This window comes from Pseudophryne corroboree, unplaced genomic scaffold (genome assembly GCF_028390025.1).
Source record: "Pseudophryne corroboree isolate aPseCor3 unplaced genomic scaffold, aPseCor3.hap2 scaffold_719, whole genome shotgun sequence".
In the NCBI taxonomy this organism is placed as follows: domain Eukaryota; kingdom Metazoa; phylum Chordata; class Amphibia; order Anura; family Myobatrachidae; genus Pseudophryne; species Pseudophryne corroboree.
The window spans coordinates 293,073-313,609 of record NW_026970301.1 but is presented as its reverse complement, the minus strand read 5'-3'; the positions used below and the strand labels follow the sequence as shown (position 1 = coordinate 313,609).

At 49.1% G+C, this 20,537-nt stretch overlaps 21 non-coding genes across 21 annotated transcripts; 18 read left to right on the top strand and 3 right to left on the bottom strand.

Annotated features, from left to right (window-relative positions):
- Nucleotides 1–4,103: 4,103 nt before the first annotated feature.
- LOC135039964 (U5 spliceosomal RNA) lies at nt 4,104–4,216 on the bottom strand. The gene has a single exon (XR_010233930.1). It is a non-coding gene; the product is annotated as a U5 spliceosomal RNA (small nuclear RNA).
- A 286-nt stretch (nt 4,217–4,502) lies between these two features.
- On the bottom strand, nt 4,503–4,619 carry LOC135039965 (U5 spliceosomal RNA). Its single transcript, XR_010233931.1, has one exon. It is a non-coding gene; the product is annotated as a U5 spliceosomal RNA (small nuclear RNA).
- A 270-nt stretch (nt 4,620–4,889) lies between these two features.
- LOC135039946 (U5 spliceosomal RNA) lies at nt 4,890–5,005 on the bottom strand. Its single transcript, XR_010233913.1, has one exon. It is a non-coding gene; the product is annotated as a U5 spliceosomal RNA (small nuclear RNA).
- A 144-nt stretch (nt 5,006–5,149) lies between these two features.
- On the top strand, nt 5,150–5,313 carry LOC135039980 (U1 spliceosomal RNA). The gene has a single exon (XR_010233946.1). It is a non-coding gene; the product is annotated as a U1 spliceosomal RNA (small nuclear RNA).
- A 152-nt stretch (nt 5,314–5,465) lies between these two features.
- LOC135039924 (U1 spliceosomal RNA) lies at nt 5,466–5,628 on the top strand. Its single transcript, XR_010233896.1, has one exon. It is a non-coding gene; the product is annotated as a U1 spliceosomal RNA (small nuclear RNA).
- A 674-nt stretch (nt 5,629–6,302) lies between these two features.
- Nucleotides 6,303–6,466, top strand: LOC135039881 (U1 spliceosomal RNA). The gene has a single exon (XR_010233855.1). It is a non-coding gene; the product is annotated as a U1 spliceosomal RNA (small nuclear RNA).
- A 152-nt stretch (nt 6,467–6,618) lies between these two features.
- Nucleotides 6,619–6,781, top strand: LOC135039878 (U1 spliceosomal RNA). The gene has a single exon (XR_010233852.1). It is a non-coding gene; the product is annotated as a U1 spliceosomal RNA (small nuclear RNA).
- A 671-nt stretch (nt 6,782–7,452) lies between these two features.
- LOC135040002 (U1 spliceosomal RNA) lies at nt 7,453–7,616 on the top strand. The gene has a single exon (XR_010233967.1). It is a non-coding gene; the product is annotated as a U1 spliceosomal RNA (small nuclear RNA).
- A 152-nt stretch (nt 7,617–7,768) lies between these two features.
- Nucleotides 7,769–7,931, top strand: LOC135039934 (U1 spliceosomal RNA). The gene has a single exon (XR_010233903.1). It is a non-coding gene; the product is annotated as a U1 spliceosomal RNA (small nuclear RNA).
- Nucleotides 7,932–8,605: 674 nt separating this feature from the next.
- Nucleotides 8,606–8,769, top strand: LOC135039969 (U1 spliceosomal RNA). Its single transcript, XR_010233935.1, has one exon. It is a non-coding gene; the product is annotated as a U1 spliceosomal RNA (small nuclear RNA).
- A 972-nt stretch (nt 8,770–9,741) lies between these two features.
- Nucleotides 9,742–9,905, top strand: LOC135040001 (U1 spliceosomal RNA). Its single transcript, XR_010233966.1, has one exon. It is a non-coding gene; the product is annotated as a U1 spliceosomal RNA (small nuclear RNA).
- Nucleotides 9,906–10,057: 152 nt separating this feature from the next.
- On the top strand, nt 10,058–10,220 carry LOC135039873 (U1 spliceosomal RNA). Its single transcript, XR_010233847.1, has one exon. It is a non-coding gene; the product is annotated as a U1 spliceosomal RNA (small nuclear RNA).
- Nucleotides 10,221–10,890: 670 nt separating this feature from the next.
- LOC135039917 (U1 spliceosomal RNA) lies at nt 10,891–11,055 on the top strand. Its single transcript, XR_010233889.1, has one exon. It is a non-coding gene; the product is annotated as a U1 spliceosomal RNA (small nuclear RNA).
- A 149-nt stretch (nt 11,056–11,204) lies between these two features.
- On the top strand, nt 11,205–11,367 carry LOC135039893 (U1 spliceosomal RNA). Its single transcript, XR_010233867.1, has one exon. It is a non-coding gene; the product is annotated as a U1 spliceosomal RNA (small nuclear RNA).
- A 674-nt stretch (nt 11,368–12,041) lies between these two features.
- Nucleotides 12,042–12,204, top strand: LOC135039875 (U1 spliceosomal RNA). Its single transcript, XR_010233849.1, has one exon. It is a non-coding gene; the product is annotated as a U1 spliceosomal RNA (small nuclear RNA).
- A 151-nt stretch (nt 12,205–12,355) lies between these two features.
- LOC135039915 (U1 spliceosomal RNA) lies at nt 12,356–12,518 on the top strand. Its single transcript, XR_010233887.1, has one exon. It is a non-coding gene; the product is annotated as a U1 spliceosomal RNA (small nuclear RNA).
- A 674-nt stretch (nt 12,519–13,192) lies between these two features.
- On the top strand, nt 13,193–13,356 carry LOC135039975 (U1 spliceosomal RNA). Its single transcript, XR_010233941.1, has one exon. It is a non-coding gene; the product is annotated as a U1 spliceosomal RNA (small nuclear RNA).
- A 152-nt stretch (nt 13,357–13,508) lies between these two features.
- LOC135039921 (U1 spliceosomal RNA) lies at nt 13,509–13,671 on the top strand. Its single transcript, XR_010233893.1, has one exon. It is a non-coding gene; the product is annotated as a U1 spliceosomal RNA (small nuclear RNA).
- Nucleotides 13,672–14,342: 671 nt separating this feature from the next.
- Nucleotides 14,343–14,506, top strand: LOC135039973 (U1 spliceosomal RNA). The gene has a single exon (XR_010233939.1). It is a non-coding gene; the product is annotated as a U1 spliceosomal RNA (small nuclear RNA).
- Nucleotides 14,507–14,658: 152 nt separating this feature from the next.
- LOC135039931 (U1 spliceosomal RNA) lies at nt 14,659–14,821 on the top strand. Its single transcript, XR_010233901.1, has one exon. It is a non-coding gene; the product is annotated as a U1 spliceosomal RNA (small nuclear RNA).
- Nucleotides 14,822–15,492: 671 nt separating this feature from the next.
- On the top strand, nt 15,493–15,656 carry LOC135039864 (U1 spliceosomal RNA). Its single transcript, XR_010233838.1, has one exon. It is a non-coding gene; the product is annotated as a U1 spliceosomal RNA (small nuclear RNA).
- Nucleotides 15,657–20,537: the final 4,881 nt, after the last annotated feature.

Here is a 20,537-nt window from a genome sequence, read left to right as displayed (position 1 = left end):
TATTACTGAGCAGCAATAAGTAACCACTGATACTGAGCACTGATATTGAGATTTCCACTGAGAGAACATAGCCACGTCCATTCCGCTCTCTCTTCAATGCACGAGTAAAAATGGCGGCAACGCGCAGCTCTTTATATGGAATCCGAATCTCGCGAGAATCCGACAGCGGGATGATGACATTTTCCCTTGTTCAGGTTTTGCGAGTCAGGCGGGAACAACCGAGCCTGCCTCGGACCAGTGTAAACAACGTGGAGTTCGTGGGGAATTCGGTTCTCGGAGAACCGAACCCGCTCCTCTCTACCTTATACCAATCAATTTTTTTATTTTCAATCTAAGCCCCTGCAGTTTTCTGTAAGCATCTGCTTCGCTATGATGATCAACAAGTCACAAGGGCAAACACTCAGGGCTTGAGGCGTAGATCTTAGGACCAGCTGCTACAAGCATGGCAGAGGTGTCACTATCACTGGTGACACCCAGAGAGGTGGCGAGGGAGATTGTAATGCAGTGCGCGCAGATAAGCAGCGCAATGGTAAAAAGGAGGCATGGTTTCATAGGTAGGGGCGTGGCCTGGTGGCCTGAATCTACATTTTGTTGCTCCGGGTGTCCCGGGGGTTGGGGGCTGCACCCGGGGACTAGTGTGTGAGCGGTGCTGGCTCCTGCACAGTGAAAGGGCATGGCCACCCAGCATGACGCCTCCCTTCTTGACCATGCTGTAATTGCAGTCGCACTGCAGTTCAGCGTGATCATAAAAAATGGTGTAGCCTCCTGCTGGTGCAGACTGTATGTGCGCGCAGGAAGCCGCCACCATTTTTGTGATCACAGCGGCTGAATGTGATGTCATACAGCCGCTGTGACCACGCCCCCTGTGTCTACTCCGTTGCAGACCCCATTTTGAAGCCTTGCCCCCGCACCGCTCCATCCCTGACTTGGAAATGGAGTGTTGCTGACCCACCTATCCCCCCCCGCCCCGATTGACAGGCAGAGGCGATCGCATTCTCTGCGGGGTGCCGCAGAAAATGCAGGCACATGCGTATGCTCTTAGCAATTTTTGCAGTTGGATCGCTTATTGTGATTGCAATCCAACCTGAATCAGGCCCTATTACCTATCACAATGCGCTGCGGGCAGTACAAAATTGGGTTAATATAGGAGAAAAACCCCCAGACCTGTGCTCCTTAACTGTACCTGGTGGCTAGTGGAGCGGCTGCCCAGTAATCAGTGTCCACGCCAGTGCGCACACGGTCCACCCCCTACGGCCACGCTCCCCTTCATCAGCGGCCTCGTGATCCGGAAGGGTGGTGTGTGTGTGACTGACCTTAGGATGAAACCGGACCCTCCGCTGCAGTGACCCAGCAACCAGGGCACGGGAGTATACAGCGCCGCTGGGAGTGATGAAGCTGCAGTAAAGATGTCTATTAGACCTAGCCTGCTGCAGCCCTTGTAGATTCTCATAAAACAAGTTCTTCTTTTCTTGTCAAAATTTATAGCTAAGAATAGGCTGCCTGAGGCAGGCCCCTGTTAAGTGGCCTGCTACTGAAGGCACCAACTACAAACTGAGCTCCCTGTTCATGGAAGCGGGGTTATAGAGGAGAATGCACTGAGCATCTTGGGAACAGTCAAAAGCTTTGAGCCGGTTGGTGCCTCAGATCAAGATCCTACTCTACACCCCAATGTGAATCCTTGTGGAGTCCAGTGTACCCCACAGAAGAAATTAATGTGTCACACCCATTGGCAGCAACCTTAGAATAGCTGCTGACGGGCACAATTGAGAAAGGAAGGGGGGGGGGGGGACATTTGAATCCAGCACATAAATGCAATTCAAATATGTAATTTGTACCTTCCTATTTTAAAATATAATGGATGAACCTCACCCTGTGAGAACAATCTTCATGATCAAGAGATCTCATATGCAAACTAAGTATGAGTTGGGATAGGGCTGGGGAGGGTGGCTGCTCGGGCAGCCCCTCCCCCGTCAAGTTAAGGAGATTCAACTGAGGAAGCACAAGGGAACTCTCGTCTGGGGACAACAACTGCAGGGAGACCACATCTTTTCAGATGAACATGGGAGGGCGGAAGGCTGCCTAATACTGAAGCACCATCAAATATCAAACCATATGCAACATCTAGTACAAGCCTTCCTGGGGGAAGGTCTGCAGCAGACGGATTTGCATACAGTGATGTTATTCAAGCAGTGGGCCAAAGTTGGCTGGAACCCTCATCTGCATATGAAAAGAGAAAAGGGGCGTGCAGGGCATGGCGGCCTTTTGCAGTGCTTGGATGACCCCTAGTTCTCATTAAACACCCCCACCCTCCTTTGGTGTGGGGCTCATGTTGGCCATGCCCCATCCCCTGAAGCATTCAAGCTGATTTCTTGCAGCAGCTGGGCACTGTAACAGCTCCAGAGCTGTTCTGTAAGGCAAGTAAAAGGGTGTGGGCCCTGCAGCACCACCTGTAGTTTGCATTGTGCGTTGGAAGGCACAAAGTAAGCAGACGGGAGGAGAAGTCAGGATAGTGCGCAAGGGCATCCTTTTCTCTTAGTCCGTAGAGGATGCTGGGGTCACATTAAGAACCATGGGGTATAGACGGGATCCGCAAGAGACATGGGCACTTTAAGACTATCAAAGGGTGTGAACTGGCTCCTCCCTCTATGCCCCTCCTCCAGACTCCAGTTATAGGAACTGTGCCCATGGAGACGGACATTTCGAGGAAAGGATTTATTGTTAAACTAAGGTGAGCATCTTACCAGCTCACACCTTAAGCATGCCGCAGAACGTGGCATTCAACAGAACACAAGCCAACGGCATGAATAATTGCAGCAAAAAGCTGACCAGAACCATAACACAACATGTGTATAACCACAAGTAATAACTGCAGACACAGTATGGACTGGGACGGGTGCCCAGCATCCTCTACAGACTAAGAGAAAAGGATTTACCGGTAGGTATTAAAATCCTATTTTCTCATACGACCTAGAGGATGCTGGGGTCACATTAAGAACCATGGGGTTATACCAAAGCTCTTGAACGGGTGGAAGAGTGCGTACGACTCTGCAGCACCGAATGACCCAACTTGAAGTTATCATCGGCCAAGGTATCAAACTTGTAAAACTTAGCAAAAGTGTTTACTAAATAGCTGCTCGGCAAAGTTGCAATGCCGAGACTCCCCGACCTGCTGCCCAGGATGAACCCACCTTTCTAGTAGAATGGGTCTTCACCTAATTCAGTAACGGCAATCCTGCCATGGAATGAGCATGCTGTATCTTACCACAGATCCAGCGCATAATGGTCTACATGGAAGCAGGACACCCAATCCTGTTGGGAGCATACAGGACAAACAGAGCCTCTGTTTTCCTAATCTGAACCGTTCTGGTGACATAAATTTTCAAAGTTCTGACCACAGCCAGAGACTTTGACTCAACGAAGGTGTCAGTGGCCAAAGGCACCATGTGGAAAGATGAACCACCTTCGGCAGAAATTGTTGACGTGTCCTCAATTCTGCTCTATCTTCATGAAAGATCAAATAAAGGCTCTTGTGATACTGCATGGTTTGTACTGTTTTCCATGTGCTCCCAGATCTTTCAAGCAAGTAGCATGGTCAAGAAAGTTCTGTTTGAAAAGAAACAAACATTTACTGTCATTGTTATGCAAATAAACTTACATTAAAGCTAACCAGAAAGCACACTCGTTCTGTCTTTAAACTGATAAAAGAAACCCCAATAATATGGGCATACCTCCCAACTTTGTCGGCTCGCAAAGAGGGACACACGCGCGGCGAAGTCGCACGCGCTCCCAAAAAGGGCGTGGCCTAAGTAAAAAGGGGCATGGCTTCGCGGGAGGACCCGCGATCGCGAGTCACGCCCCCGTTTTCGGCACTGAGGGGGCATGCCCAGCGCTCTGTGAGCCGCTGGCATGCCACCTCTCCCTCTGACTTCAGTGAATAGACGCTGTGCGCACAGCGACTATTCACCTCTGCTCTGCTAAGCAGGGCAGCGACAGACAGAGCCTCCCAACTGTCCTACCCACCGCGGGACACTGCGGCCCGCAGGTGGGACAGCGGGACAGTCCCCAAAAAACGGGACTGTCCCGCGAAAATCGGGACAGTTGGGAGGTATGATATGGGGCATGCAAAAATTGAGATAAAACTCAGTTTTGCTCCTCTCCACGGAAATCTTTAGTAAAAGGCGAAAGATTTGTTCGTTCTGAAGAGAAACCAGAGCATGACCAAGATTCCACCTGTCGCCTGAGTGCCATGCCAGCAGTCCTCATTCAGCTCAAAGTGAGCACCCAATTTGAAAGAAAGAAAGCAGATTTCTCACCAGGCTTCCCCTTGCTATAAACATGGTTTGTACTCTTTTCCATGTGCTCCCAGATCTTTCAAGCAATTAGTATGGTCAAGAAAGTTCTGCTTGAAAAGAAACAGACATTTATTGTCATTGTTATGCAAATAAACTTACATTAAAGCTAACAAGAAAGCACACTCGTTCTGTCTTTAAACTGATAAAAGAAACCCCAATAATATGGGGCATGCAAAAATTTAGATAAAACTCAGTTTTGCTCCTCTCCACGGATAATCTTTAATAAAAGGCGAAAGATTTGTTCATTCTGAAGAGAAACCAGAGCATGACCAAGATTCCACCTGTCGCCTGAGTGCTGTGCCAGCAGTCCTCATTCAGATCAAAGTGAGCGCCCAATTTGAAAGAAAGCAGATTTCTCACCTGGCTTCTCCTTGCTATAAGCATGGTTTGTACTGTATTCCATGTGCTCCCAGATCTTTAAAGCAAGTAGCATGGTCAAGAAAGTTCTGTTTGAACATAAATAAACATTTACTGTCATTTCTATGCAAATGAGCTTACATTAAAGCACACTCATTCTATCTTTAAACCGGTAAAAGAAACCCCAAAAAGATGGGGCATGCAAAAATTGAGATAAAACTCGGTTTTGCTCCTCTCCACGGAAATCTTTAGTAAGAGGCGAAAGATTTGTTCGTTCTGAAGAGAAACCAGAGCATGACCAAGATTTTTATCTGAAAATATGTGTTCTCCCTGCAGTTGTTGTCCCCAGATGAGAGTTCCCTTGTGCTGCCTCAGCTGAATCTCCTTTACTTGACAGAGATGTGCCTGAGCAGCGGCCCTCCCCAGCCCTATCCCAAATCATACTTATTTTGCATAGGCGATACCATGGTCATGAAGATTGTTCTCCCAGGGTGAGGTTCATTCATTGCATTCTGGGTATGCTGACCCCTGTGATTTCCCCAAATGTGGGAAACTCGACTGCATTATTTGTGGTAGTGGGGGACTGTGTTTGTGCTTTCCTCTAGTCAGCTCTGGTAAAAGTCAGATTTATTTGTCTCAGATCTTCCTCTAGCCTTGTTCTTCTTTCGAGAGTTTCCTTGTGCTGCCTAAGTTGGATCTCTTTCACTTGACAGGGGGGTGCCCGAGTAGCGACCCTCCCCAGCTCTAGCCCAACTCCTACTTACCTGCCAGGTGAGATACTATGATCATGAAGGTGCTTCTCCCAGGGCAAGGCTCACCCATTGCACTCTGGGTGTGGTGCCCCTGCGATTTCCCCAAATGTGGGAAGTTTGACTGCATAATTTGTGTTTCCCCTGGTCGGCTCTCGTATAATTCAGATCTCTTTGTCTCAGGTCTCTCTCCAGCCTAGTTTGCTGTCTGTTTCCACTTCTTTTTTCATGAGCCCCTCCCTTTTATACCCTTGTGCACTATCCTGACTTCTCCTCTTGTCTGCTTATTTTGTGCCTTCCAATGCACAATGCAAACTACAGGTAGTGCTGCAGGGCCCACACCCTTTTACTTGCCGTACAGAGCAGCTCTGGAGCTGTTACAGTGCCCAGCTGCTGCAAGAAATCAGCTTGAATGCTTCAGGGGCTGGGGCATAGCCAACATGAGCCCCACACCGAAGGAGGGTGGAGGTGTTTAATGCGAACTAGGGGTCATCCAAGCGCCGCAAAAGGCCGCTATGCCCTGCACGCCCCTTTTCTCTTTTCATATGCAGACGAGGGTTGAAGCCAACTTTGACCCACTGCTTGGATGACATCACCGTATGCAAATCCATCTGCTGCAGGCCTTCCCCCAGGAATGCTTGCACTAGTTGTTGCATTTGGTTTGTTGTTTGGGGGTGCTTCATTATTAGGCAGCCTTCTGCCCTCCCATGTTCATCTGAAAATATGTGTTCTCCCTGCAGTTGTTGTCCCCAGATGAGAGTTCCCTTGTGCTGCCTCAGTTGAATCTCCTTTACTTGACAGAGATGTGCCTGAGCAGCGGCCCTCCCCAGCCCTATCCCAAATCATACTTATTTTGCATAGGAGATACCATGGTCATGAAGATTGTTCTCCCAGGGTGAGGTTCATTCATTGCATTCTGGGTATGCTGACCCCTGTGATTTCCCCAAATGTGGGAAACTCGACTGCATTATTTGTGGTAGTGGGGGACTGTGTTTGTGCTTTCCTCTGGTCAGCTCTGGTAAAAGTCAGATTTATTTGTCTCAGATCTTCCTCTAGCCTTGTTCTTCTTTCGAGAGTTCCCTTGTGCTGCCTCAGTTGAATCTCCTTCACTTGACAGGGGGGTACCCGAGCAGCGACCCTCCCCAGCTCTAGCCCAACTTCTACTTACCTGGCAGGTGAGATACTATGATCATGTAGGTGCTTCTCCCAGGGCAAGGCTCACCCATTGCACTCTGGGTGTGCTGCTCCTGCGATTTCCCCAAATGTGGGAAACTTGACTGCATAATTTGTGTTTCCCCTGGTCGGCTCTCGTATAATTCAGATCTCTTTGTCTCAGGTCTCTCTCCAGCCTAGTTTGCTGTCTGTTTCAACTTCTCTTTTCTTGAGCCGCTCCCTTCTATGCCCTTGCGCACTATCCTGACTTCTCCCGTCTGCTTACTTTGTGCCTTCCAATGCACAATGCAAACTACAGGTAGTGCTGCAGGGCCCACACCCTTTTACTTGCCGTTCAGAGCAGCTCTGGAGCTGTTACAGTGCCCAGCTGCTGCAAGAAATCAGCTTGAATGCTTCAGGGGCTGGGGCATAGCCAACATGAGCCCCACACCGAAGGAGGGTGGAGGTGTTTAATGCGAACTAGGGGTCATCCAAGCGCCGCAAAAGGCCGCCATGCCCTGCACGCCCCTTTTCTCTTTTCATATGCAGACGAGGGTTGAAGCCAACTTTGACCCACTGCTTGGATGACATCACTATATGCAAATCCATCTGCTGCAGGCCTTCCCCCAGGAATGCTTGTACTAGTTGTTGCATTTGGTTTGTTGTTTGGGGGTGCTTCAGTATTAGGCAGCCTTCTGCCCTCCCATGTTCATCTGAAAATATGTGTTCTCCCTGCAGTTGTTGTCCCCAGATGAGAGTTCCCTTGTGCTGCCTCAGTTGAATCTCCTTTACTTGACAGAGATGTGCCTGAGCAGCGGCCCTCCCCAGCCCTATCCCAAATCATACTTATTTTGCATAGGAGATACCATGGTCATGAAGATTGTTCTCCCAGGGTGAGGTTCATTCATTGCATTCCGGGTATGCTGACCCCTGTGATTTCCCCAAATGTGGGAAACTCGACTGCATTATTTGTGGTAGTGGGGGACTGTGTTTGTGCTTTCCTCTGGTCAGCTCTGGTAAAAGTCAGATTTATTTGTCTCAGATCTTCCTCTAGCCTTGTTCTTCTTTCGAGAGTTTCCTTGTGCTGCCTCAGTTGGATCTCTTTCACTTGACAGGGGGGTGCCCGAGCAGCGACCCTCCCCAGCTCTAGCCCAACTCCTACTTACTTGCCAGGTGAGATACTATGATCATGAAGGATCTTCTCCCAGGGCAAGGCTCACCCATTGCACTCTGGGTGTGGTGCCCCTGCGATTTCCCCAAATGTGGGAAGCTTGACTGCATAATTTGTGTTTCCCCTGGTCGGCTCTCGTATAATTCAGATCTCTTTGTCTCAGGTCTCTCTCCAGCCTAGTTTGCTGTCTGTTTCCACTTCTTTTTTCATGAGCCCCTCCCTTTTATACCCTTGTGCACTATCCTGACTTCTCCTCCTGTCTGCTTACTTTGTGCCTTCCAATGCACAATGCAAACTACAGGTAGTGCTGTAGGGCCCACACCCTTTTACTTGCCGTACAGAGCAGCTCTGGAGCTGTTACAGTGCCCAGCTACTGCAAGAAATCAGCTTGAATGCTTCAGGGGCTGGGGCACAGCCAACATGAGCCCCACACCGAAGGAGGGTGGAGGTGTTTAATGTGAACTAGGGGTCATCCAAGCACCGCAAAAGGCCGCCATGCCCTGCACGCCCCTTTTCTCTTTTCATATGCAGACGAGGGTTGAAGCCAACTTTGACCCACTGCTTGGATGACATCACCGTATGCAAATCCATCTGCTGCAGGCCTTCCCCCAGGAATGCTTGCACTAGTTGTTGCATTTGGTTTGTTGTTTGGGGGTGCTTCAGTATTAGGCAGCCTTCTGCCCTCCCATGTTCATCTGAAAATATGTGTTCTCCCTGCAGTTGTTGTCCCCAGATGAGAGTTCCCTTGTGCTGCCTCAGTTGAATCTCCTTTACTTGACAGAGATGTGCCTGAGCAGCGGCCCTCCCCAGCCCTATCCCAAATCATACTTATTTTGCATAGGAGATACCATGGTCATGAAGATTGTTCTCCCAGGGTGAGGTTCATTCATTGCATTCTGGGTATGCTGACCCCTGTGATTTCCCCAAATGTGGGAAACTCGACTGCATTATTTGTGGTAGTGAGGGACTGTGTTTGTGCTTTCCTCTGGTCAGCTCTGGTAAAAGTCAGATTTATTTGTCTCAGATCTTCCTCTAGCCTTGTTCTTCTTTCGAGAGTTTCCTTGTGCTGCCTCAGTTGGATCTCTTTCACTTGACAGGGGGGTGCCCGAGCAGCGACCCTCCCCAGCTCTAGCCCAACTCCTACTTACCTGCCAGGTGAGATACTATGATCATGAAGGTGCTTCTCCCAGGGCAAGGCTCACCCATTGCACTCTGATTTCCCCAAATGTGGGAAGCTTGACTGCATAATTTGTGTTTCCCCTGGTCGGCTCTCGTATAATTCAGATCTCTTTGTCTCAGGTCTCTCTCCAGCCTAGTTTGCTGTCTGTTTCCACTTCTTTTTTCATGAGCCCCTCCCTTTTATACCCTTGTGCACTATCCTGACTTCTCCTCCTGTCTGCTTACTTTGTGCCTTCCAATGCACAATGCAAACTACAGGTAGTGCTGCAGGGCCCACACCCTTTTACTTGCCGTACAGAGCAGCTCTGGAGCTGTTACAGTGCCCAGCTGCTGCAAGAAATCAGCTTGAATGCTTCAGGGGCTGGGGCATAGCCAACATGAGCCCCACACCGAAGGAGGGTGGAGGTGTTTAATGCGAACTAGGGGTCATCCAAGCGCCGCAAAAGGCCGCCATGCCCTGCACGCCCCTTTTCTCTTTTCATATGCAGACGAGGGTTGAAGCCAACTTTGACCCACTGCTTGGATGACATCACCGTATGCAAATCCATCTGCTGCAGGCCTTCCCCCAGGAATGCTTGCACTAGTTGATGCATTTGGTTTGTTGTTTGGGGGTGCTTCAGTATTAGGCAGCCTTCTGCCCTCCCATGTTCATCTGAAAATATGTGTTCTCCCTGCAGTTGTTGTCCCCAGATGAGAGTTCCCTTGTGCTGCCTCAGTTGAATCTCCTTTACTTGACAGAGATGTGCCTGAGCAGCGGCCCTCCCCAGCCCTATCCCAAATCATACTTATTTTGCATAGGAGATACCATGGTCATGAAGATTGTTCTCCCACGGTGAGGTTCATTCATTGCATTCTGGGTATGCTGACCCCTGTGATTTCCCCAAATGTGGGAAACTCGACTGCTTTATTTGTGGTAGTGGGGGACTGTGTTTGTGCTTTCCTCTGGTCAGCTCTGGTAAAAGTCAGATTTCTTTGTCTCAGATCTTCCTTTAGCCTTGTTCTTCTTTCGAGAGTTCCCTTGTGCTGCCTCAGTTGGATCTCCTTCACTTGACAGGGGGGTACCCGAGCAGCGACCCTCCCCAGCTCTAGCCCAACTTCTACTTACCTGGCAGGTGAGATACTATGATCATGTAGGTGCTTCTCCCAGGGCAAGGCTCACCCATTGCACTCTGGGTGTGCTGCTCCTGCGATTTCCCCAAATGTGGGAAACTTGACTGCATAATTTGTGTTTCCCCTGGTCGATTCTCGTATAATTCAGATCTCTTTGTCTCAGGTCTCTCTCCAGCCTAGTTTGCTGTCTGTTTCAACTTCTCTTTTCTTGAGCCGCTCCCTTCTATGCCCTTGCGCACTATCCTGACTTCTCCTGTCTGCTTACTTTGTGCCTTCCAATGCACAATGCAAACTACAGGTAGTGCTGCAGGGCCCACACCCTTTTACTTGCCGTTCAGAGCTGCTCTGGAGCTGTTACAGTGCCCAGCTGCTGCAATAAATCAGCTTGAATGCTTCAGGGGATGGGGCATGGCCAACATGAGCCCCACACCAAAGGAGGGTGGGGTGTTTAATGCGAACTAGGGGTCATCCAAGCACCGCAAAAGGCCGCCATGCCCTGCACGCCCCTTTTCTCTTTTCATATGCAGATGAGGGTTGAAGCCAACTTTGACCCACTACTTGGATGACATCACCGTATGCAAATCCGTCTTCTGCAGAACTTCCCCCAGGAATGCTTGCACTAGTTGTTGCATTTGGTTTGTTGTTTGGGGGTGCTTCAGTATTAGGCAGCCTTCTGCCCTCCCATGTTCATCTGAAAATATGTGTTCTCCCTGCAGTTGTTGTCCCCAGATGAGAGTTCCCTTGTGCTGCCTCAGTTGAATCTCCTTTACTTGACAGAGATGTGCATGAGCAGCGGCCCTCCCCAGCCCTATCCCAAATCATACTTATTTTGCATAGGAGATACCATGGTCATGAAGATTACTCTCCCAGGGTGAGGTTCATTCATTGCATTCTGGGTATGCTGACCCCTGTGATTTCCCCAAATGTGGGAAACGTGACTGCTTTATTTGTTGGCAGTGGGGGACTGTGTTTGTGTTTTCCTCTGATCTCTGGTAAAAGTCAGATTTCTTTGTTTCAGATCTTCCTCTAGCCTTGTTCTTCTTTCGAGAGTTTCCTTGTGCTGCCTCAGTTGGATCTCCTTCACTTGACAGGGGGGTGCCCGAGCAGCGACCCTCCCCAGCTCTAGCCCAACTCCTACTTACCTGCCAGGTGAGATACTATGATCATGAAGGTGCTTCTCCCAGGGCAAGGCTCACCCATTGCACTCTGGGTGTGCTGCCCCTGCGATTTCCCCAAATGTGGGAAACTTGACTGCATAATTTGTGTTTCCCCTGGTCAGGTCTCGTATAATTCAGATCTCTTTGTCTCAGGTCTCTCTCCTGCCTAGTTTGCTGTCTGTTTCCACTTCTCTTTTCTTGAGCCGCTCCCTTCTATGCCCTTGCGCACTATCCTGACTTCTCCTCCTTTCTGCTTACTTTGTGCCTTCCAACGCACAATGCGAACTACAGGTAGTGCTGCAGGGCCCACACCCTTTTACTTGCCTTACAGAGCAGCTCTGGAGCTGTTACAGTGCCCAGCTGCTGCAAGAAATCAGCTTGAATGCTTCAGGGGCTGGGGCATAGCCAACATGAGCCCCACACCGAAGGAGGGTGGAGGTGTTTAATGCAAACTAGGGGTCAGCCAAGTGCTGCAAAAGGCCACCATGCCCTGCATGCCCCTTTTCTCTTTTCATATGCAGACGAGGGTTGAAGCCAACTTTGACCCACTGCTTGGATGACATCACCATATGCAAATCTATCTGCTGCAGGCCTTCCCCCAGGAATGCTTGCACTAGTTGTTGCATTTGGTTTGTTGTTTGGGGGTGCTTCAGTATTAGGCAGCCTTCTGCCCTCCCATGTTCATCTGAAAATATGTGTTCTCCCTGCAGTTGTTGTCCCCAGATGAGAGTTCCCTTGTGCTGCCTCAGTTGAATCTCCTTTACTTGACAGAGATGTGCCTGAGCAGCAGCCCTCCGCAGCCATATCCCAAATCATACTTATTTTGCATAGGAGATACCATTGTTATGAAGATTGTTCTCCAGGGTGCGGTTCATTCATTGCACTCTGGGTATGCTGAACCCTGTGATTTCCCCAAATGTGGGAAACTCGACTGCATTATTTGTGGTAGTGGTGGACTGTGTTTGTGCTTTCCTCTGGTCAGCTCTGGTAAAAGTCAGATTTCTTTGTCTCAGATCTTCCTCTAGCCTTGTTCTTCTTTCGAGAGTTCCTTTGTGCTGCCTCAGTTGGATCTCCTTCACTTGACAGGGGGTGCCCGAGCAGCGACCCTCCCCAGCTCTAGCCCAACTCCTACTTACCTGCCAGGTGAGATACTATGATCATGAAGGTGCTTCTCCAAGGGCAAGGCTCACCCATTGCACTCTGGGTGTGCTGCTCCTGCGATTTCCCCAAATGTGGGAAACTTGACTGCATAATTTGTGTTTCCCCTGGTCAGGTCTCGTATAATTCAGATATCTTTGTCTCAGGTCTCTCTCCAGCCTAGTTTGCTGTCTGTTTCCACTTCTCTTTTCTTGAGCCGCTCCCTTCTATGCCCTTGCGCACTATCCTGACTTCTCCTCCTTTCTGCTTACTTTGTGCCTTCCAACGCACAATGCGAACTACAGGTAGTGCTGCAGGGCCCACACCCTTTTACTTGCCTTACAGAGCAGCTCTGGAGCTGTTACAGTGCCCAGCTGCTGCAAGAAATCAGCTTGAATGCTTCAGGGGCTGGGGCATAGCCAACATGAGCCCCACACCGAAGGAGGGTGGAGGTGTTTAATGCAAACTAGGGGTCAGCCAAGTGCCGCAAAAGGCCACCATGCCCTGCACGCCCCTTTTCTCTTTTCATATGCAGACGAGGGTTGAAGCCAACTTTGACCCACTGCTTGGATGACATCACCATATGCAAATCTATCTGCTGCAGGCCTTCCCCCAGGAATGCTTGCACTAGTTGTTGCATTTGGTTTGTTGTTTGGGGGTGCTTCAGTATTAGGCAGCCTTCTGCTCTCCCATGTTCATCTGAAAATATGTGTTCTCCCTGCAGTTTTTGTCCCCAGATGAGAGTTCCCTTGTGCTGCCTCAGTTGAATCTCCTTTACTTGACAGAGATGTGCCTGAGCAGCGGCCCTCCCCAGCCCTATCCCAAATCATACTTATTTTGCATAGGAGATACCATGGTCATAAAGATTGTTCTCCCAGGGTGAGGTTCATTCATTGCATTCTGGGTATGCTGACCCCTGTGATTTCCCCAAATGTGGGAAACTCAACTGCATTATTTGTGGTAGTGGGGGACTGTGTTTGTGTTTTCCTCTGGTCAGCTCTGGTAAAAGTCAGATTTCTTTGTCTCAGATCTTCCTCTAGCCTTGTTCTTCTTTCGAGAGTTCCATTGTGCTGCCTCAGTTTGATCTCCTTCACTTGACAGGGGGGTACCCGAGCAGCGACCCTCCCCAGCTCTAGCCCAACTCCTACATACCTGCCAGGTGAGATACTATGATCATGAAGGTGCTTCTCCCAGGGCAAGGCTCACCCATTGCACTCTGGGTGTGCTGCTCCTGTGATTTCCCCAAATGTGGGAAACTTGACTGCATAATTTGTGTTTCCCCTGGTCGGCTCTCGTATAATTCAGATCTCTTTGTCTCAGGTCTCTCTCCAGCCTAGTTTGCTGTCTGTTTCCACTTCTCTTTTCTTGAGCCGCTGCCTTCTATGCCCTTGTGCACTCTCCTGACTTCACCTGTCTGCTTACTTTGTGCCTTCCAACGCACAATGCAAACTACAGGTAGTGCTGCAGGGCCAACACCCTTTTACTTGCCTTACAGAGCAGCTCTGGAGCTGTTACAGTGCCCAGCTGCTGCAAGAAATCAGCTTGAATGCTTCAGGGGCTGGGGCATAGCCAACATGAGCCCCACACCGACGGAGGGTGGAGGTGTTTAATGCTAACTAAGGGTCATCCAAGCGCCGCAAAAGGCCGCCATGCCCTGCATACCCCTTTTCTCTTTTCATATGCAGATGAGGGTTCCAGCCAACTTTGGCCCACTGCTTGGATGACATCACCGTATGCAAATCCGTCTTCTGCAGACCTTTTCCCAGGAATGCTTGTACTAGTTGTTGCATTTGGTTTGTTGTTTGGGGGTGCTTCAGTATTAGGCAGCCTTCTGCTCTCCCATGTTCATCTGAAAATATGTGTTCTCCCTGCAGTTGTTGTCCCCAGATGAGAGTTCCCTTGTGCTGCCTCAGTTGAATCTCCTTTACTTGACAGAGATGTGCCTGAGCAGCGGCCCTCCCCAGCCCTATCCCAAATCATACTTATTTTGCATAGGAGATACAATTGTCATGAAGATTGTTCTCCCAGGGTGAAGTTCATTCATTGCATTCTGGGTATGCTGACCCCTGTGATTTCCCCAAATGTGGGAAACTCGACTGCATTATTTGTGGTAGTGGGGGACTGTGTTTGTGCTTTTCTCTGGTCAGCTCTGGTAAAAGTCAGATTTCTTTGTCTCAGATCTTCCTCTAGCCTTGTTCTTTTTTCGAGAGTTTCCTTGTGCTGCCTCAGTTGGATCTCCTTCACTTGACAGGGGGGTGCCCGAACAGCGACCCTCCCCAGCTCTAGCCCAACTCCTACTTACCTGCCAGGTGAGATACTATGATCAGGAAGGTGCTTCTCCCAGGGCAAGGCTCACCCAATGCACTCTGGGTGTGCTGCTCCTACGATTTCCCCAAATGTGGGACACTTGATTACATAATTTGTGTTTCCTCTGGTCGGCTCTCGTATAATTCAGATCTCTTTGTCTCAGGTCTCTCTCCAGCCTAGTTTGCTGTCTGTTTCCACTTCTCTTTTCTTGAGCCGCTCCCTTCTATGCCCTTGTGCACTATCCTGACTTCTCCCGTCTGCTTACTTTGTGCCTTCCAACGCACAATGCAAACTACAGGTAGTGCTGCAGGGCCCACACCCTTTTACTTGCTTTACAGAGCAGCTCTGGAGCTGTTACAGTGCCCAGCTGCTGCAAGAAATCAGCTTGAATGCTTCAGGGGCTGGGGCATAGCCAACATGAGCCCCACACCGAAGGAAGGTGGAGGTGTTTAATGCGAACTAGGGGTCATCCAAGCGCCGCAAAAGGCCGCCATGCCCTGCACACCCCTTTTTTATTTTCATATGCAGACGAGGGTTGAAGCCAACTTTGACCCACTGCTTGGATGACATCACCATATGCAAATCCATCTGCTGCAGGCCTTCCCCCAGGAATGCTTGCACTAGTAGTTGCATTTGATTTGTTGTTTGGGGGTGCTTCAGTATTAGGCAGCCTTCTGCCCTCCCATGTTCATCTGAAAATATGTGTTCTCCCTGCAGTTGTTGTCCCCAGATGAGAGTTCCCTTGTGTTGCCTCAGTTGAATCTCCTTTACTTGACAGAGATGTGCCTGAGCAGCGGCCCTCCCCAGCCCTATCCCAAATCATACTTATTTTGCATAGGAGATACCATGGTCATGAAGATTGTTCTCCCAGGGTGAGGTTCATTCATTGCACTCTGGGTATGCTGACCCCTGTGATTTCCCCAAATGTGGGAAACTCGACTGCATTATTTGTGGTAGTGGGGGACTGCGTTTGTGCTTTCCTCTGGTCAGCTCTGGTAAAAGTCAGATTTCTTTGTCTCAGATCTTCCTCTAGCCTTGTTCTTCTTTCGAGAGTTCCCTTGTGCTGCCTCAGTTGGATCTCCTTCACTTGACAGGGGGTGCCCGAGCAGCAATCCTCCACAGCTCTAGCCCAACTCCTACTTACCTGCCAGGTGAGATACTATGATCTTCACTGTTAGGGCAATCAGGATGTGGAATTCCCTGCCAGGGAAGGTGGTAATGGCGGACTCTGTAATTGGATTTAAAAAAGGAATGGATACATTTCTGAATGAAAAAGCTATCCAAGGTTATAATACTTAAAATATCAACATGGTTAATCCGGGGGTAACATGAGTTATAGTAGCTAACTAGTCATAAAACATTATTCAGCAAGTATGTAGAATCATCACAACTTAAAACAGGTTGAACACGATGGGCAATTTGCCTCTATTCAACCTCAAAAACTATGTTACTATATGTTACTATATTACTATGTTACTGTAGTATACAGAAAACCAAAATGCAATGAACAGTGATAGTGAGCACTGATGAGGATACTAGAACTGACACTGAGCAGCAAGATGCAGCACTGGACTATTAGTAATGTACTGTAGTATGCTGAGCACCACAATGCAGCACAAGACAATGAGCAGTGATACTGAGCACTGATGAGGATACTACTGAGAACTGACACTGAGCAGGAGAGACACACTACTAGTATTACTGAGCAGCAATAAGTAACCACTGATACTGAGCACTGATATTGAGATTTCCACTGAGAGAACATAGCCACGTCCTCTCCGCTCTCTCTTCAATGCACGAGTAAAAATGGCGGCAACGCGCAGCTCTTTATATGGAATCCGAATCTCGCGAGAATCCGACAGCGGGATGATGACATTTTCCCTTGTTCAGGTTTTCCGAGTCAGGCGGGAACAACCGAGCCTGCCTCGGACCAGTGTAAACCACGTGGAGTTCGTCGGGAATTCGGTTCTCGGAGAACCGAACCCGCTCCTCTCTACCTTATACCCATCAATTTTTTTATTTTCAATCTAAGCCCCTGCAGTTTTCTGTAAGCATCTGCTTCGCTATGATGATCAACAAGTCACAAGGGCAAACACTCAGGGCTTGAGGCGTAGATCTTAGGACCAGCTGCTACAAGCATGGCAGAGGTGTCACTATCACTGGTGACACCCAGAGAGGTGGCGAGGGAGATTGTAATGCAGGGCGCGCAGATAAGCAGTGCAATGGTAAAAAGGAGGCATGGTTTCATAGGTAGGGGCGTGGCCTGGTGGCCTGAATCTACATTTTGTTGCTCCGGGTGTCCCGGGGGTTGGGGGCTGCACCCGGGGACTAGTGTGTGTGCGGTGCTGGCTCCTGCACAGTGACAGGGCATGGCCACCCAGCATGACGCCTCCATTCTTGACCATGCTGTAATTGCAGTCGCACTGCAGTTCAGCGTGATCATAAAAAATGGTGTAGCCTCCTGCTGGTGCAGACTGTATGTGCGCGCAGGAAGCCGCCACCATTTTTGTGATCACAGCGGCTTAATGTGATGTCATACAGCCGCTGTGACCACGCCCCCTGTGTCTCCTCCGTTGCAGACCCCATTTTGAAGCCTTGCCCCCGCACCGCTCCATCCCTGACTTGGAAATGGAGTGTTGCTGACCCCCCTCTCCCCCCCCCGCCCCGATTGACAGGCAGAGGCGATCGCATTCTCTGCGGGGTGCCGCAGAAAATGCAGGCACATGCGTATGCTGTTAGCAAATTTTGCAGTTGGATCGCTTATTGTGATTGCATTCCAACCTGAATCAGGCCCTATTACCTATCACAATGCGCTGCGGGCAGTACAAAATTGGGTTAATATAGGAGTAAAACTCCCAGACCTGTGCTCCTTAACTGTACCTGGTGGCTAGTGGAGCGGCTGCCCAGTAATCAGTGTCCACGCCAGTGCGCACACGGTCCACCCCCTACGGCCACGCTCCCCTTCATCAGCGGCCTCGTGATCCGGAAGGGCGGTGTGTGTGTGACTGACCTTAGGAAGAAACTGGAGCCTCCGCTGCAGTGACCCAGCAACCAGGGCACGGGAGTATACAGCGCCGCTGGGAGTGATGAAGCTGCAGTAAAGATGTCTATTAGACCTAGCCTGCTGCAGCCCTTGTAGATTCTCATAAAACAAGTTCTTCTTTTCTTGTCAAAATTAATAGCTAAGAATAGGCTGCCTGAGGCAGGCCCCTGTTAAGTGGCCTGCTACTGAAGGCACCAACTACAAACTGAGCTCCCTGTTCATGGAAGCGGGGTTATAGAGGAGGATGCGCTGAGCATCTTGGGAACAGTCAAAAGCTTTGAGCCGGTTGGTGCCTCAGATCAAGATCCTACTCTACACCCCAATGTGAATCCTTGTGGAGTCCAGTGTACCCCACAGAAGAAATTAATGTGTCACACCCATTGGCAGCAACCTTAGAATAGCTGCTGACGGGCACAATTGAGAAAGGAAGGGGGGGGGGGGGGACATTTGAATCCAGCACATAGATGCAATTCAAATATGTAATTTGTACCTTCCTATTTTAAAATATAATGGATGAACCTCACCCTGTGAGAACAATCTTCATGATCAAGAGATCTCATATGCAAAATAAGTATGAGTTGGGATAGGGCTGGGGAGGGTGGCTGCTCGGGCAGCCCCTCCCCCGTCAAGTTAAGGAGATTCAACTGAGGACGCACAAGGGAACTCTCGTCTGGGGACACCAACTGCAGGGAGACCACATCTGTTCAGATGAACATGGGAGGGTGGAAGGCTGCCTAATATTGAAGCACCATCAAATATCAAACCATATGCAACAACTAGTACAAGCATTCCTGGGGGAAGGTCTGCAGAAGACGGATTTGCATACGGTGATGTCATCCAAGATGTGGGCCAAAGTTGGCTGGAACCCTCATCTGCATATGAAAAGAGAAAAGGGGCATGCAGGGCATGGCGGCCTTTTGCGGTGCTTGGATGACCCCTAGTTCGCATTAAACACCCCCACCCTCCTTTGGTGTGGGGCTCATGTTGGCCATGCCCCATCCCCTGAAGCATTCAAGCTGATTTCTTGCAGCAGCTGGGCACTGTAACAGCTCCAGAGCTGTTCTGTAAGGCAAGTAAAAGGGTGTGGGCCCTGCAGCACCACCTGTAGTTCGCATTGTGCGTTGGAAGGCACAAAGTAAGCAGACGGGAGGAGAAGTCAGGATAGTGCGCAAGGGCATCCTTTTCTCTTAGTCCGTAGAGGATGCTGGGGTCACATTAAGAACCATGGGGTATAGACGGGATCCGCAAGAGACATGGGCACTTTAAGACTTTCAAAGGGTGTGAACTGGCTCCTCCCTCTATGCCCCTCCTCCAGACTCCAGTTATAGGAACTGTGCCCAGGGAGACGGACATTTCGAGGAAAGGATTTATTGTTAAACTAAGGTGAGCATCTTACCAGCTCACACCTTAAGCATGCCGCAGAACGTGGCATTCAACAGAACACAAGCCAACGGCATGAACAATTGCAGCAAAAAGCTGACCAGAACCATAACATAACATGTGTATAACCACAAGTAATAACTGCAGACACAGTATGGACTGGGACGGGTGCCCAGCATCCTCTACGGACTAAGAGAAAAGGATTTACCAGTAGGTATTAAAATCCTATTTTCTCATACGACCTAGAGGATGCTGGGGTCACATTAAGAACCATGGGGTTATACCAAAGCTCTTGAACGGGTGGGAGAGTGCGTACGACTCTGCAGCACCGAATGACCCAACTTGAGGTTATCATCAGCCAAGGTATCAAACTTGTAAAACTTAGCAAAAGTGTTTACTAAATAGCTGCTCGGCAAAGTTGCAATGCCGAGACTCCCCGACCAGCTGCCCAGGATGAACCCACCTTTCTAGTAGAATGGGTCTTCACCTAATTCAGTAATGGCAATCCTGCCATGGAATGAGCATGCTGAATCTTACCACAGATCCAGCGCATAATGGTCTACATGGAAGCAGGACACCCAATCCTGTTGGGAGCATACAGGACAAACAGAGCCTCTGTTTTCCTAATCTGAACCGTTCTGGTGACATAAATTTTCAAAGTTCTGACCACAGCCAGAGACTTTGACTCAACGAAGGTGTCAGTGGCCAAAGGCACCATGTGGAAAGATGAACCACCTTCGGCAGAAATTGTTGACGTGTCCTCAATTCTGCTCTATCTTCGTGAAAGATCAAATAAAGGCTCTTGTGATACTGCATGGTTTGTACTGTTTTCCATGTGCTCCCAGATCTTTCAAGCAAGTAGCATGGTCAAGAAAGTTCTGTTTGAAAAGAAACAACATTTACTGTCATTGTTATAGAATTTGGGAGAAAAAACAAGAAGAAATCTGCACTGTTGACGCACTGGACAGAATGAATGAATCATAAAATATAACCTTTATTAAGTATGTATTAAAATTGGATAAATATTAATATTATTATCCCAAACTGCAGTGAAACATAAATGTTAAAATCACAGAACTAACATACATGTGCATAAGAAGAATAAAGAGATGTGAAAAAAAGGTTTAAAAAGCGTGTCCGTGTGTGATTATTTTTGAAGGCACAACCCTGGCGGGGTTGTTTATATAGATATATATGTTGCTAATAATCACTTTCTAGCGTAATGTTATTAAATAGCTGTTAGTATCTATGTCGTCAGGTACCACTGGGTCGTATCCTATATACTCCCTTCACTCAATAGGGGTTACCTCCCGGGAAGCCATCCCCATTGGCGAATTTGTGGGGGTGATTGAGTATAACCGGTAAGCTAACCTCCAATTTGTGGGGTGCTTAGGTAGATGGGGATCACTTATTTCTCTGTGTCCCCTAAGACTATATTCCTAA